The sequence below is a fragment of the Tasmannia lanceolata genome, unplaced genomic scaffold (assembly GCF_043159265.1).
Source record: "Tasmannia lanceolata isolate RefF3 unplaced genomic scaffold, GAP_Taslan_0.1 ptg000006l, whole genome shotgun sequence".
NCBI classification, from domain to species: Eukaryota; Viridiplantae; Streptophyta; class Magnoliopsida; order Canellales; family Winteraceae; genus Tasmannia; species Tasmannia lanceolata.
The window spans coordinates 47713506-47729524 of record NW_027518683.1 but is presented as its reverse complement, the minus strand read 5'-3'; positions in this window follow the sequence as shown (position 1 = coordinate 47729524).

Here is a 16019-nt window from a genome sequence, read left to right as displayed (position 1 = left end):
TCCACAAATCGAAGGGCTAGGATGATCCTATGGAGCTGATATTTTGGGTACACCCTATCTATGTCAGTGCCCATCAAGTGAATGCTTTGGATCACCCAAACAATGTGGACCCGCTGTGTTTTTTGAGCGATCCCTTAGATGCCTTAACTAAGGTATCCCTTAGAGACACTTTGATGAAACGAATAAAATAGTCTTAATTTAGGAATTAATTGAAAACATAACTCATATAAACCCCAATGTGTCCAATATTTCAAATCCAAAGATTTCATGCATTCGATTAACAAATGAGATGTAAGAAATAACAAAATGCTCCCTAAATCTATGGTAGCGCTCTAGCCATTCTATTTGCAATAGAGTCCCCAAGTAAATGACATTTGTGTTGACCTTTGCGATTCACTTGTACTAGTTGAAGGAAATGCATGACGTCTGGCACTGTTTTCACCCTCAATAATCACATCTTCATTGCTGAACGTTGTGAATTCTTTATCCATCTACTTTTCACTTCATATGAAGTTGTGAAGCATACATGTTGCGAGCACTATAAGTCGTTGCGTTGAAAGCTTGAAGGGAGGCATGGACTTGAGGATTGGGAATCAAGACTTTAGTGCACCAAATTCTTGCTCAATAACATTATGTAGAGATGAATGTTGATAAATGGACAACTCTATTGCAGATGTGGAATTTTGATTTGTTCACATGTACTCTTGAAAGTGGTAAGTCTCACCATGATATGGAGTAAAAAAATCAATCATATTTGTATAACTTGAGTCGACGACATAGTACTTATCTAATATGATGGTAAATCAAAAATATAAGTAAGATTATTATAATATACATGTAAACATTTAATCATAATCAATGATTGAGGAATTATACCTTCAGGGGGATGTGGGAACTTCAATCTTTCGTTTGTTATTGCCTCTAGAAATATCCTGCTATCATTGGCAGTGCCTTCCCACCCAACATAAACAAAGGTGAACTTTATATCAAATGAGCATGCACACATTACGTTTTGGATTGGACTTTGTTTCCTTCCTCGGTATGGAATTTGTTTCTTAGCAGGTACGTGAGTAGTAACGTGTGTGACGTCAATAGCGCCGATGCAATCCTTGTAATTATAAAGAAGAAATAACAAATAAGAAGGTACAATCTAACATTTTTAATTAAACCTAATTGTTAATTGAATAGAAAGGAAAAATTGAATACCTTAAACTATGGATAATATTTGGGGTTTCAGCAAATTTCCTCTGGGATTGTATCAAATTAGGAGGTACAATTATTTCTTTTCCTAACTTTAAAATTGCATTTAAAACCCTCTTAAAGTGATGAGCTACTGTTGAGCCTGAATGTTGGAACCTTACAGCTACAATATGATTACTATGGCGATGACCCATAATCGTCATAAATATGGCCACTTGCTTATCTATTATCATATATCGTGAATCACTAAGAAACCCCTTACTCACTAAAATGTTACATAAGTTACGAAATACGTGCTTCTTCATTCGCCACATATCATAACACTTATCTGGATAACCACCGAGGACCTCCCTTACCCACTCCGAACTAGTTAATTTTCCGTCTCTATATGGCAGTCTACCAATGTAAGAGTGAATGTATTGATCAATAATAGCGAGAAAACAAATTTTATCTTCTTCATCGTCATCCATTTTTGCAAGATATGTTTTATCGATTTGAACTGTGCAACATATAAGAAATAAAGTCACCCATAAAATATTAACAGCTAAAAAAGGTATGATATCATCCAAATCCACAGTGATATAATTAATTAAAGAAAAAGGGTGTTCAACCACAAACTACCACACTTCAAATCATAAACTAGAATCTAATAAATGATATAAAGCCCATCGAATAACGCAAACAAAACAACTACTTAAGTCAATCTCAACATAAGCAAGAAACCCAATAACACTAATCCATTAAAAAAACATCACGCTAGGTGCAACAATGCCATCCTCCTCTCAGATGTTGTTGTCATGACAACAATCATCCACCCTGGATCTTGTAGCAACTTTGACCCCTTCACACAGTGTTCTTCACTTAATTCCATTGCATTTAAAATATCCATGCATTTGACAAGAGAATGAGGATTTGCCTCTGAATTCGGCACTACGGATGAACTTTCAGTGGAGTAGAAGACTATCTTAGCTTTTGAGGCTTCTGTGACGGCCTTACAAACTTTAGTAAACTCTATACTCCTCCTCCTCCTACAAAGAGCGGAGGGTGTCCGATCACGTCTACGCATACGGTTCTCCTCTCAATCGTCAGTTTGGATTATCGGTGCATTGAATTCATCATTTTGGGTTTCAGGAATATTTTCTTCATCATTATCAGCATGACTTCTGCGAAAAACATCAGTGTCGTCCTCAGATTCTGGTGTTTCTTCAGCATTTCCGATGGCTAACCCTCAGGTAGTAGTGGTATCACCATATGTGAGCTGTAATTCTTCCCAACGAGGGCATCTTTGCTTTTTAAATTTTGCAGCATTTTGGGTTTTCCTGAAACTATCTATCATTTAATTAGTTTACCTTTAATATCATAAATTTAATTATTTAATGATTCAAAAAATTTAGAATTACATTGTTACCTGAATGTATGTGCCCCATACCGACTCCTCTGCAGTCACTGTCTTAGTCAATGGGTTCCATCCAAAACCCGTCACCTCTAGAAGTTTCTTGAATTCTCTATATTCCTATCTCTGACCAAAACTATAATCCTTGGAAGTTCTTAATACAACTAATGCAGTCGTAATCTTCACTATTCTCTACATAAACCATTAGTAATTTGTGCATCCCTGAGTTTCCTTTATACTAATATCATCAAGCGATGACAGAATTTTAGAAGAAGTTGTGACAGGTTTCTAGTTGAAAACATTGCCTTGTCTAGCGAAATCCAAAACGAAAAATGATGTGAAGGACTGAGAGAAAATAATATCTATTTGAAAGAGTAACTATGATATGCTTAGCTTTTAACATGTACTTCTGTCTATTTATTGATGGTAGAGAATATTTTTCAGTTTAATACTTCCAAAAAAATATAAATATATGAAAATACTGTCTTGTATTGCTCTGGAACATTAGTAGCTCCCAGTTCAAGTGCAAGCAGAAACAAGTTTTGGACTTGGAACGAGTCTAGATTTTTGGCTTACACATATCTAGGGCCAAGTTGGGCTGACATAACAGTTTTCAAGTCGACTAGAGGAGTTTCTTTTTAATGGTACAGGGGCACTGAATTTAGTTAAATCATGTTTTTTTCTAAAATCAAAGAATCTTGGTGTATAGTGTTGAAAGACCCATTATATAAGAAAACTCCCTACTTGCCTGTGATAAGTTGGATTTCTTTGAATCCGTAAGACACAACGCCATAAATTTTGTGTCTTTTCGCAGGGTAATCCTTTTTAGAACCATCCTTTGGATGTATACTATAATGATCATAAACTTTTTGTTACTTAACTTCAACTATTTTGTCATTTTATTTCACAACAGATTTATAGTAGATGGCTCTCAAATACTTTTTTAATCTCCTCCAATCAAGGAGTGTGTAGTGATAGAATTTTTGCTTAATTACTGGTCAGAGGGATGCTAGGAGACTTGGGGGAGTTGTAGAGATCAAAGAAATCAATGACTCATACAGCATGGAAGACATTCTTATGAGGTTACATTTATTCATCAATGACCCTGTAGCTCATGAAATCATTCACAATGGAGCAACGTTTCAGGTTTGCCAGCCCATTATCATTGTATAAGTGAAAGACCATCTAAATTATCATGAGCTGGTACATGCTATAAGTTATTGTGGATGCAGGTGGGGTATTTATACATTCAAACAGATCATGCATATTGAGAAAATAGAAGAACGTATTGCTCATGCCAAAAACAAAATCTATTAAGAGAAGTGACCAAATAGATTGTTTCATTAATATTAGGAAGCAAATTTCTTGCTGATGCATATTGAGAAAATAGAAGCAACATATGGAAGGAAGGAAGGAAAGCCAGATAAGTATGGGCAGTTACCTTATATGTGCATTACATGCATCTTTTAATTTTCAAATATCATTGAAAAATTCAATGAAAATGATATCACTGCCTCTATTATGCAAAAAGATTATCTAAAGGGAAATGATTTCAACACAAACATGTTTTGATACAAGAGGCTCATGTTTCTTGTCTTTTATATGTAAAGAGCTGTAAAACGGTTTTTGCAGTCCCTAAAAAGCACTTATGTGACAATCAAATGCTAAAAGACAAGATACATGAGCGCATGTATCAAAACATAGTTGTGCTCAAATCATTTCCCTTATCTAAAATATATGTTAGCATGCAAAAGGCAGACTCGTGAATAGAAAATGGGAGAACAGAAAATCTGTGGAAGTGATGAAGCCCGGAAAAAGGTTTCAGCCAGAGCAAAGAAAAAATTTAAATCTACAATAAAGTGCAGAAAAATACCTGAATAAAACTTATGGAAGGGAAATGAATGATTGGTATAATCTCTGGAAAAGATACAGAAAAAGGATTAGGCACTGTTGCCTTGATTTAGAGCCGCTACCGCTGCCGTTCTTGAAGAAAACGAGTTCAGATTTGAGATTGTGAGCTGAGATGAGATTTAAAGAGAAGGAAGAAAGTAGAAGATTGAGCCATATCCCTGAATCATCGGTCTTGAGCCATATTCCTCACCGCCATATTTTCTTGTGACATGGACGCACCCTCACGAGTTGCGTGATCGAGGCCATGAATATAGTTGGCCATCACAATATGGCCTATTACTCTCATCAGATGATTCTAGACCTTTGATCGAGCATTATGAAAAAGAAATGCCTAAAGATGTGTTTAGGCCTTTGATTTTAGCATGTCTCAATGGCAGTGATTTTAGCATCCCTCAATCTTGCTATTGAGATCTCTATTCAACATTACCCATTGGGTCAGGCTCATGTGATGCATCATGAAATAAACCGTCCCAATCATTAAGCACATGTGTCACATGTACACTGAAATATAATAACAATCTAAAGAAACATCAATCCAAGATAATAGAAAACTTTAACAAAAGAAATAAGCACAGATGGTTCAATTCTATAATAGAAAACTTAGGGTTGGGCCGGGTCGAGCTGGGTCGGGCTGACCCGAGGTCTCAACCCTGAACCTGACCCGGCGCTGAGTCAGGGCCTAAAAAATGAACCCTAACCCACCCTCAGGGTTGGAAAATCCAGCCCAAACCCTGCTCAGGGTCAGGGCGGGTTAGGGCTCACAGGCCAAACTTACACCCCTAATTCTAACAATCCAATCGCAGCTATCAACATCAAATAAATAAAAAAAGCAATGGTATATTCACACACTTTTCTTCCTTGAACCAGCCCTCTCTAGTGAGTTTATGTACCCTTTTACCCTACAGGGTGTAGCCCATGGAAGGTAAAATGGGTGAATATACATTTCCCTAAAAAATGTAACACAAGTTGGCTGACGCAAGAACGATGGCTCAGAGTGATAGACCTCATGATTTTAACATTGATCCCATCCACAAGTAAAGCTCCTATATTTTTTTAGGATTATAAAAAAAATGCAAAGTTTTGTTGAAATTATGAATCAAGGGCAGACTTTTGAAAATCATGAGAGAGGGGCTGTCAGGTACGGTCAGATATGTTTTAGGACAAGAATACCCTTCTTACTTTTCCCTCCACTTTTTACCACGGTTCCCAATGCCATTTCACCTACCCTTTTCACTTTTTATCTTCTTCTTCCCCAAGCCTTCCAAACAGTAAAACTCCATACCCATTGCCATTGCCATTAGGAAAAAAAACTCCATTGGTTCTCTTTATTTTGCTTTGGATAATAAACATATGCTCTGGTATGTCCATTGTCCTCCATTTTGCTTTGGATAATATTGGAACCACTCTTTCCATATTTGGCCGGTGGTGTACATGAGTTGGACAGTGATAAATATTTCTGTGATGGTATCAGTATTTTAGATCATGGAACCACTATAATTCTTCTTTTGGAACCACAATTTCGATTTTGGCAGCACCTTTTTTAATCTTGGAACCACTGTCTTGGAAACAGAACCACTATTTCTGACTTAGAAACCACTCTTTTGATATCGGAACCACTTTTCATAATGCAAAAGCCACTCTTTTCATACTAGAACTACTCTTTTGATAATGGAACCACTCTTTTCATAATGGAACTGCTCTTTTGATATTGGAACCACTCTTTTCATACTGGAACCACTTCGTTCAGGAGTCCGAATGACCCTTCGGACTACCGATAGGAGTCCAGTAGTTTGTGATGGAAGTGGTACCCAATCGGGAATCCGACTCGGACTTCCGATTGTTTCCATCGGACTCCCTATTGGGTATCACTTCCATCACAAACTACTGGACTCCTATCGGAAGTCCGAAGGATCATTCGGACTCTCGAACGAAGTAGTTCCAGTATGAAAAGGTGGTTCCAATATCAAAAGAGTGGTTCCAGTATGAAAATAGTAGTTCCATTATGAAAAGAGTGGTTCCAATATCAAAAGAGTGGTTCTAGTATGAAAAAAGTGGCTTTGCATTATGAGAAGAGTGGTTCCAAGATCAAAAGAGTGGTTCCAGTATGAAAAGAGTGGTTCCTAAGCAAGAAATAGTGGTTCCGTTTCCAAGATAGCGGTTCCAAGATTTAAAAAGGTGGTGCCAAAATCAGAATTGTGGTTCCAAAAGAAGAATTATAGTGGTTCCATGGTCTAAAATATTGATACCACCACAGAAATATATTATCATTGTTCAACACATGTATACCACCGGCCAAATATGGAAAGAGTGGTTCCATTATTATCCAAAACAAAATGGAGGACAATGGACATACTAGAGCATAGGTTTAGGGAAATGTTACCAGCACTACTGTATTTTGATGAAGGCACTCCTCAGTTTATTAAAAGTACGGTATGGCCCTCACCATAGGATGATCCAAACCGTCCATTAGATGGACCACAGCCTAAATACGTTGTGCCCCAAAAATCAGTTCCATAGGTTGATCACAACCCTCCGATCTGAATGTTAGAGGGTTGATCCTAACCCTCAATAGATCGGAGGGTTCGGATCAACCTATGAAAATGATTTTTGGCGCACAACCTTTTTAGGCTATGGCCCATCTAATGGACGGTTTGGATCATCTATGGTGCAGGCCACACCATACTTTTAATAAAGTGAGGAGTGCCCTCATCAAAATACAGTAGTGCTGATAACATTTCCCTAGGTTTATTATCCAAAGCAAAATAAAGAGAACCAATGGAGTTTTTTTCCTAATGGCAATGGCAATGGAGTTTTTTTCTAATGGCAACGGCAATGGGTACATAGTTTTAACATTTCGAAGGCTTGGGAAAGAAGAAGATAAAAAGTGAAAATGGTTGGTGAAATGGCATTGGGATCCGTGCCTAAAAAGGTGGAGGGAAAAGCAAGAAGGGTATTCTTGTCCTAAAACATATCTGACGCACCTGACAGCCCCTCTCTCATGATTTTCAAAAGTCTGCCCTTGATTCATAATTTCAGCAAAACGTTGCATTTTTTTAATAATTTTCCCTATTTTCTATGTTATATTTTTTAAGAGGATTGCTAGAGTGAAGGGAACTTTTGCAAATGTAAAATTCAACAAATGTTAAATGAACTTTGGTACAGGTGCAACTCGGGTCGGGTTGAGGCCAACCCGAACCCGACCCAAGGAACCATTTACTCAACCGAACCCGACGAGGTTCAACCCGACCTGACCCGAGGAACCCTTTTTCCCAACCTGAACCCGACCCAGAGTAAAATGTCGGGTTTTACTCAGGTCGGGTTGTCCAAGCCCTCAACACGAACCTGACCCGAACTTAACCTGGGTTGGGAAAACTCAACCCGAAACCTGACCCAAGCTCAACCTGACCTGATCCAACGTTTTTTAGGGTTGAACCCGACCCGAGTTTGCATCCCTAACTTTGATGATGTGAAGCCAATGGGGGAACCCTTTAATCTCATTCTTGCAAGGGTTCAGTTTAGAATTCCTATTTTTTTAATCAGCACATGTCTCACGCATTCCATTGCAACCACAATAAAGCCGTCCCTCCCGGCTGTGTTACTTTTGGGACATTAAAAGATGTGAAAAAAGAGTCCCATAATACCTTCCCCAGAGCCATCGCCACTAAAAGATATGAAAAAAGACTCTTTATAAAACCTTCCCCAGCACCATCAAAGACAACAACAACAAAAAAATGCATCAGAGGTTCCCTACGCAGGAGAGATGATGCCGGCCATTCCTTCCTCTGGCAGGCTGGCGCCGGTCTCATCTCCCTTGTGCAGGCAACCTGGCATGTATGATCACATGTGACAGATGCGGATATTCAGATTTTTCATTTCTTTTCTTTTCGTTTCCTTTTTTTTTTTTTTGATAGGTAACCTGGGGTTTGGCGAGTACACCTACTAGTTTATTATTTGCACTTCATTTCATCTCTGGGTTCTTTTCTTAACAAAACTTGTGTATTCTTTTCTTAATAAAACTTATAGTTAATGCATGCACACACAAATACAAACATGCAGACACAAAGTTTCTTTGTCTGTCATTCTGAACATAAGTGTATACAGTCACTAACATTTTCATTGCATTCTTGAACCAGAGAAAAAGAGAAGTTTACCTACATGGGTTGATAGAGGCCACTTCCATTAATATTACACTTTGGAAAAGCCTAGGATCATTGAACACACCACCCCTGCTCATCAAGTCCATCTGTCCTCACCAAAGTATTTATTTACTCTCTCATGTCGTTGTGAGATGACTCTCTTTGACTTTGGCAATGTTCTTGTCCGAGTCCGCATTTTGCCCTACAAATTCAATCAAAATTATGTTGGCTCTCTCATACCGAGTCGACTAGGATTTGCTTTGGCCCCGTTTTGGCCTACATTGACGTTTCGAAACACTGGGTCTTCATTCTCGTGAAACGGGCCTCTCTGTTGGGCTGCCCCCTCATGACCTGCACACAATAGGTTCCGTCTTACCAAAATTTATTGTTATATGCATACATGCAACATATAGCATGTGCAGATTCTATGTTAATATAAAAATTAGTATATTTCAAATGTACAAACAATACACAGACAGAGAACTTGGTATAAGATTAGAACCGTCCTGATGGTGACATCAACATATAATGCTTATTATGTTTGGCGACAGATATTGGTACTGCCATATTTTAATGATTGCACTAACTCATCTTGTCTTTTATTATTTAAACAACTGTCAAAGGTTATTACATACCTAAAAAGCTCTCAGAATCTAGTTACAAAAGAAAAGACAAGCTGAGTTTGTGAAATTATTAAAATATGGTAGTGCACACCAAGGTTTAAATTTTTGGTTTCGGTACCGGTTTTGGACCCTGGAATTTCGAAATTTCGTCCGAAATTTCAAAATTGCGCTCGAAATCCGGTACCACAAAGAAAAGGATATTTTATTTAATATTAAATTTTGGTCGAAATTTCTGTAAAATATTAAAATAATAATTAAAAAAAGGTTTTTTGGTTAAATTTCGGGCAAAAACGAAATTTCGGCCGAAATAAATGACTGTTTCGGTTTTTGGTGATTTCGGTGTCGGTCTCCACCGAAATCCGAAATTTCAGTCTGAAATTTCGGATTTTGGTCGAAATTTAAAACCATGGTGCACACATCATTACCCTTTTCTTTTTCCCTTATGTGACATGATTGCATTCTAATGGAGACATCAACATGCATAATGTTACTTATGTTGGCACTACCATGTTTTAATGATTGCTCTAACTCATCTTGCCTTTTATTATTTAAACAACTGTCAAAGGTTGTTACATACCTAAAAAGCTATCAGAAGCCAATTACAAAGCAAGCTGAGTTTATGCAATTATTAAAACATGGCAGTGCCCGTATCATCAGCCTTCTGTTTTTCCTAAAAGTATGTGACAAAATTGTATTACTAGTTTACTACATTGTTTCTCAGTGTGGTTCGCAACCATGTGCTGCTATGCACCCATAAGAGTTCGCTACTTTTTGGTATTAAGAATAAGAGAAGGCTAAAGAATTATATTAGATTCATTAAGAACTATATGGCAGAATAAACAATTTAGGCAAGTGGGTTATGTTATGTACCTTACCAATACGCCAAAAGCTTCAGAGCTAATGGAATGCATTAGGCAAGGCCCTTTAAACCTGTCCCATATCAGGCTAGGTCCTATCTAGTCCTATACCTAGTCAAGCACCCACTCAAGACCGTAACAGGTTATCATTTCAAGTGGAAAGAAATAATAATGCATAAGGGGTGTAAATACCCAAAATACCCCCCCACTTAAATTTTCATCCCCCTCTTTAAAAGAGGGGCATTTTTTTCCGTTTGAAAATAATCCTGATTAGGGCTTCCTAATAAAGCCTATAAATACATCTTTTTGTGGCTAAACAAACCCTAAACGTTTTGTTAAGCCCTAGAGACTAAAATCAGAGAAAGAGAAGGAAAAGACCGAAGAGATCGCGATTTAGAAGTCGAAGCCGTGAACAAAGGTAAGATTTTCAATCTAAGAATGATTTGGAATATTAGAAACCCTAAAACAAGGGTTTGAACAGAGAAAATAGACAAGAACTTTGATTAATATGGATTAGAAATAAGAATCTTTGGGTTGATCTTGAGTTTTCTTGGACCTGATATTGATTTACAATTCCAACAAACTTAAAATCAATATGTATGAATCTGAATTCAGAAATTAGAACTTTGGAGATTCGCGTAGAATCTTTGGTGATTTCTTTCTTAAATTATACATATGAATTCGGAGCATAAAATCGGATTTAATGGATTCCTCTCGCCGATACGAATCCATCGGATCCGACCTCGCGTGATTTGAACCCCAAACGAAGGAGTTATGGCCGTTTTCGTGACAAAAAAAAAACAGTGAAAATCGGGTTTAGGAAAAATCTGGGTCCGAACGTGGGACGGACGTCCGTGAGTACCAAGTTTGGCGACAGATGGATCCTTCGACATCCGTAATTCTCGGACATCCGGCACGACAATTTTTCCAAAACTTCGGAAATTCATAACTTATTCAAATGGGCCCTTATTTGTCACTTATGTTCTGTTCAGATCAGGATATTGAATCGTAGTCTGAATTAAGGAAGGAATCAAACTTCTTTGAGGTACGTAATAACGTGCTACTTTGGGTATTCGTAAACCCTCTTCACATTGACTTTAAAAATATGTATTGACACCTTTGAACTTCTGAACTAGCTTTGAGTCTAGCATGCTATTTTGTTTCACCTACTGTTACTCTTCTGAACCTTTGAAATAATTGTTCTGAAATACTGTTATGAACATCTCTTTTGAACTCTAAACCGTGAACTATCAGTTTGAACTTTGAATATTTTGAACCATTTGAATATGAACCTTGAACACTTTTGAACACTTCTGCGGAGGCTTGGATGATTTCTGGGCCCTGCCATATGGGGGTAAAACATTTGGCAACTCTGGACCCACCGTGGGGGTTGTACGCTGGAACTTCTGGCCCGTCAGTGGGATAAAACGCTGGCCCTGTCGACTTGTATCTGAACTTCAGGAACTGATTTCGAACACCGTGGACTGTCGGTGTATAAGCAATAACATGTCTTCTGAATCATGCCGATGACTCTAAAGTGCATTTGAACTCTGAACCCTCTGTACATAAACTCTGAAATCTTCGACTTTGATCTGAACTTAGAGTTGGAATTTAGAACCATATTTGACATGCACTTATAACTGTTTATGCCTAATGAATCAGTTAAGGCCTTTGAACTCAGTTTTGACTTTGACTATCTGACCCTATCGAATCCTGTCATGTTAGACTGTGCTTACAGTAGTGCTTTATTATGTACTGAACTTATCAGCTGACTGTGGTTATTTAATATTTTTCAGGTCTTGGCCCTCGTGAAGATAATGAGGAACAGAACGCTTAGCTTTGGAATTGGATTTGGATTCAGAGATTTAGTTTAGTTATTTCAGTTTAATAGAAAGTGAGTACTTGAATAAAATGTAAAGACATTATTATTTATTTGTTTGACTCTTGGGGAGAGATGAGATTTGATTTGACTCTGATGAGTCAGCATTAATCATTACTTTGATATTTTAGTTATGAAATGCCAGGTTATTTCTGTTATTGCTTTGTAGCCTTGTACATTTGTGAGATTCGTCTTGCAGGTGTATGGCGCTGTCATGTCCTACGCCCAGGATGGGGTTTGGGGCGTGACAGAAAAGTGGTATCAAAGCCTAGGCTTTAGGTCCTAGGTAGAATTATTTGAACAAAGGACTTTGACTGTGAAAATTGGGGATTTAGATAAGGAGCAATTAGGAAGCGCTTGATAGGTTTGTGTGTATCGGGGACGCCTCACAACACATAAATAAGTTGCGCGATCAGGGCCCAGTTATAAATTCAAATGCACCTGGGGACGCTTGGGAAGCATGCGAGTTTGTGATTGGATAAGAATCATGAGAAATATGTGATGGATAGATATTGGCTCAAAATGGGAATATTTTGTATTACTATATGTATACAATATATGTATGTAGCTATATTCTAGATAGTTATTGATCAAGCATTCTATTGGATTGGATTTAGGAGTATGGCAACTTGAGGAGGACGTGGTGGTCGTCGAACTCGAGCCAATCGACTAGAGCCCTCAATGACATTATAGAGGGAAATCAGAATGTGGCTCAAGGAGAGCCAGAAATTCAGGAAAATCATAACCAGGGAGTTCAAGAAGAGCAGGTGGTTCAAGATCCTCCAAATCAAGGAGGTCAAGCACAGAATGAGAATCCTGAGGTACCTCCGCCTCAAGATAATATTGAACAAGAAATAACTGAAATGAATAATTTCATGAGAGCCATGATTGGATTGGCAAATCAACAATGTCAGCAACCTCAGCAGCAACAACCACAAGTTCAAGTACCACCAGTGGCAGGACAGCCACATCGAGTATTTTGAATTTCTGAATTTATGAGGCTTTCACCCAAATTTTTTAAGGAATCGAATACGGCAGATGATGCCGAGTCTTGGCTAGAGAATGTTGAAAAGGCCTTTGAGGCAATGAACTGTAATAGAAATGAAGACATGGTGAAATACGCCACCTATATGTTGGAAGGGAGACCCTTCATTGGTGGAAGGGAATCCTAAGAAAATATGAGCACCATTGGGGACCTTTCACTTGGGCGACGTTTCGCACCGAGTTTCTTGCGAGATTCTTTCCTCGCAGCACTCTATACCCCATGCATCAGGAATTTATCCAATTGGTGCAGGGAGATATGAATGTAGATGATACGAAGCGGAATTTGATAGGCTAGCTTGTTTTGTACCTTCTTTGGTACCTGATGACCAAGCCAAGAGAAATAAATTCGAATTTGGATTGGCTATGTATTTGAAGAAGGGGATCACTGGATCTACGGCCCCTGAATCTTATGAAAATTTGGTAGAAAGGGCAAAGAAACTTGAAGCAGTTCATCAGGAAACTAGAGCCTATGCTCAAGCTAATCAGAAGAAAAGAAATAGAGAAGGTGAAAATAAAGGACAAGCTCCTAGGGGATCAACCCCGAGTCAGCAAGCGCCCAAACCTCCTGCTTTTAGAGAGCCTAGTGGAAAGCAAGGAAATCGTGGGGGCTATCAGAATAAGTCAGCATCGAATAGACCAGTTGCCCCTAAATGTGAACGTTGTGGAAGGAACCACCCTACTAAGACTTGTAAGTGGAATACTGGGGCTTGTTTTCGATGTGGCGAGGTAGGCCACAGAATTGCAGAGTGTCCTCATCCGACAGGAGATGCCCAATCAGTTCAGGGGAAGCCTACTGTTCGAGCTCAGACAGTTCAGACTCAGACTATTCAGAGTAAAGACGCACATGTTAATTCTCAAGGGCAGCAAAAGAATGAAAGACCTCGTGTTCCTGCTCGAGCTTATCCTCTCACTCATCAGGACGCTCAGGTCGTTGGCACAGTAGTATCAGGTACTCTGCCTATAGCATCCTCTTTTGGTCATGCACTATTTGACTCTGGTGCTACATACTCGTTTGTTTTATCTACTTTTTCTACACTACACTGTTTACCTACTTCACCTCTTGATTATGATCTATGTGTTAGCACTCCAGTAGAAAAAGAAATTTTGACTAATTGAATTAGTAAGATGTGTCCTGTCAGAATTGGAAATAGAGAACTGTTAGCAGATCTTATCTTGCTAGAGTTGTCTAATTTTGATGAAATTTTGGGAATGGACTGGTTGTCTACCCATTATGCTCCAATAGATTGTAATAAAAAGATAGTGAATTTTGAAATCCCTGGAGAAGAAAATTTTTATTTTGAAGGGAGTGGAGCTCACTCGACTCTTGTGATTTCGTCTGCTATGCAAGCTTGTCGACTTCTAAGACAAGGTTGTGAAGCTTTCTTGGCCTCAGTATTTGAGGTTAATGATAATGATATGAAGATTGAGAATATCTCTGTGGTTAGGGAGTTCCCAGATGTGTTTGCTTGAAGACCACACAGGTCTGCCTCCGAATAGAGAAGTTGAATTTTCTGTTGATTTAGTTCCGGGAACGACGCCTATCTCTAAGGCCCCGTATCGTATGGCACCTTTAGAAATGAAAGAATTGAAAAATCAGTTGGAAGAACTCTTAGAGAAGGGTTTTGTGCAATCCAGTGTTTCACCATGGTGAGCACCAGTGTTGTGAGTTAAAAAGAAAGATGGTAGTATGAGATTATGTATAGATTACAGGGAATTGAACAAGGTTACCATAAAGAATAAATATCCGCTTCCATGGATAGATGATTTGTTTGATCAATTGCAAAGGGCATGTATGTTTTCCAAGATCGATCTTCGATCAGGATATCATCAGTTGATAATCAAATCAGAAGACATTCCGAAAACGGCCTTCCGTACTCGGTATGGCCATTATGAGTTTCTTGTTATGCCATTTGGTTTAACCAATGCCCCGGCAGCTTTTATGGACTTAATGAATAGGATATTCAAACCATTATTAGACCAGTTCGTAGTTGTGTTCATTGACGACATTCTGATATATTCTAGAAGTCAGTCTGACCACGAGCATCATTTGAGAGTTGTCTTAGAAACCTTAAGAAAAGAGAAGCTTTATGGAAAACTGAAGAAATGTGAATTCTGGCTTGACTCAATCTCCTTTTTGGGTAATGTGGTCTCTAAAGATAGTGTCTTAATAGACCCAAAGAAGATTGAGGCAGTAAAATTATGGAATAGGCCGAATAATGTTCCTGAAATTCATAGTTTTCTGGGATTGGCGGGATACTACCGCTGTTTCGTTCAGGACTTTTCACGTTTGGCTGCCCTTTTGACCCGTTTGACATGGAAGGGACAAAATTTGTTTGGTCTGAAGATTGTGAAAAGAGCTTTCAGGAATTGGAAAAGAGGCTAGTTTCTGCTCCCATCCTAACTTTGCCTGTTGGCGAAATGGGATTTGTGATTTACAGTGATGCCTCGAAGAAAGGCTTAGGATGTGTGTTAATGCAGAATGGCAAAGTGATTGCGTATGCTTCACGTCAGTTGAAACCTTATGAAGAAAATTATCCGACTCATGATTTGGAATTGGCAGGGGTTGTGTTTGCCTTAACAATTTGGAGGCATTATCTGTATGGAGAACCTTGTGAAATCTTCACTGATCATAAGAGTCTGAAGTATATATTTATTCAGAAAGAATTGAACATGAGGCAGAGTTTGCCAATCCAATCATAACTAGAGCTATTGAAGGACTACGACTTGACCATAAGCTATCACCCTGGGAAGGCTAATGTGGTAGCTGATGCTCTAAGTCGGAAGTCATCTGTGAATTTGACAACTTTGATCACTTCTCAGAAGTATATCTTAGAAGACCTCCGAAGATCAGAAATAGAAATTCGTGGTTCCAACTTTGGGGTACTGATGGCAGCACTCTAAGTACGGCCCACATTACAAGAAAGAAACAGAATAGCTCAGGAATTCGACCCAGAATTTTGTAAAATCGGAAATAAA